This window comes from Trichechus manatus, unplaced genomic scaffold, assembly GCF_000243295.1.
Source record: "Trichechus manatus latirostris isolate Lorelei unplaced genomic scaffold, TriManLat1.0 scaffold00198, whole genome shotgun sequence".
In the NCBI taxonomy this organism is placed as follows: Eukaryota; Metazoa; Chordata; class Mammalia; order Sirenia; family Trichechidae; genus Trichechus; species Trichechus manatus.
In genome coordinates this window covers 1,478,120-1,479,923 of record NW_004444134.1, presented here as the reverse complement: position 1 = coordinate 1,479,923, position 1,804 = coordinate 1,478,120, and positions in this window count along the sequence as shown.

The window sequence follows — 1,804 nt, the reverse complement described above, 5'->3', positions numbered from 1 at the left end:
GGCAAAACTCTCTTTCTTGCTCTGGATCCTGCATCTGGCTTGTCATCATCTGACTTCTGTTTCTTGGGACTTGACCCAGATACCTGCTGTATTGCCTACTGACCTGGGGTTTCCTCAGCCTCCACAGCCTGTGAGCCAGTGGCCTGCTATCTTACCTGTCAATATTAGGATTCCTTGGCCTCCACAGCCTGTGAGCCAGAGGTCTGCTCTCTGATCTGCCGATCTTGGGTTCATAAGCCCCTGCAGCTGGGTGAGTGAGAAGCTGCCAGCCTGACATTTGGGACCTGCCAGCCTCTACAACTGTGTGAACCATTTCCTTGAGATAAATCTCTCTCTCTCCCTCTGTATATATATAATACACACACACACACACACACACACACACATACACACACACACACGTATATATACATAAGCTCTTCACTGGTTTTGCTTCTCTAGAGAACCTAGCTTAAGACAGAATTTGATACCAAAAAAGTAGGATGCCGCTCTAATAAATTCTTTAATATCGAAGTGGTTTTGGAATTGGGTAATGGGTAGAGACTGGAAGAGTTTTAAGGTGCATAATAGTAAAAGCCTAGATTACCTTGAAAATGATGTTGGTAGAATTATGGATGTCAAAGCAATTCTGGTGAGGGCTCAAAAGGAAATGAGAAGAGCTGTAGAGAAAGTCTCTATCAGCTTAGAGAATACATATGACATCAGCAACAGAATATTACTAAAATGTGGACTTTAAACGTGCTTCTGGTGAAGCTTTAAAAGAAAATGATGAACATGTGATTGGACAATGGAAGAAGGGGGACCTACTACCTCCAAGAAAGAAGAGCTGGGAGTGGAACACTTCCTTTGGACGCAGGGTCCCTCTGCTGAGAACCTCCTAGACCCAGGGGAAGATTGACGCTAAGACACAAGGAGATTTCCAAGGAAAGCCAGGCCCACAGATGTTGAAAGGAGACAAGGACCTTCCCCCAGAGCAGACAGAGAGAGAAAGGCTTCCCCTAGAGCTGGTGCCCTGAATTCGGACTTCTAGCTTCCTAGACTGTGAGAGAATAAATTTTGATTTGTTAAAGCCATTCACTTGTGGTAGTTCTCTTACAGCAACACTAGATAACTAAGACTGTCTCTTGCAATCCTGTATTACTGACAGCGCTGAATAATTATTTAAATTAGTGACAAAAACATAAAGCATAAAATACTAAGGAAATGCATCATAAGCATTTGTGTGAGGAGAGAGTTCGGCAAGATGGCGCTCTAGGAGGAAGCACCACGCAGTCCCTCCACAGCAAAGATCCGAAAAACTAAGCCAAACAGAGAAACAACAATCCTGAAACCCTAGAACATCAAATGAAGAGATAAAGAATTCAGCCGAGCACCAAATGGAGTGAGAATACTGAAAGAGAATGGAGAGAGAGGAGAGATTCATGCAGAGGTCCCCTACCAGCTAACGCAGCGCGGATCCACCATCTTGGACTCCTATAGGAGACCAGCAAACGGGGGTATGAGAGAGCAGCCTCAAGGAGCGTCCAGTGGGAGACAAAAGAGCCGGGACGAAACAAACAAGTCTACAATCAATAAACGAGAGAAATATCTACTAAATGCCCCGAAAACAGAAAACAATATCAAAACATTTACAAAAACAGGACAGAATGGCTCCAGTAGGCATCCAAATTAAAACACCAGATAACTCTCCTGTGGAAGAAAATGCACTAGAACAACCTGATAGGGAATTCAAATCACTAATACTCAGAATTCTCCAAGAACTGAGGCAAAAAGCTGACAAACATGAGGAAAAAATAGACAAATT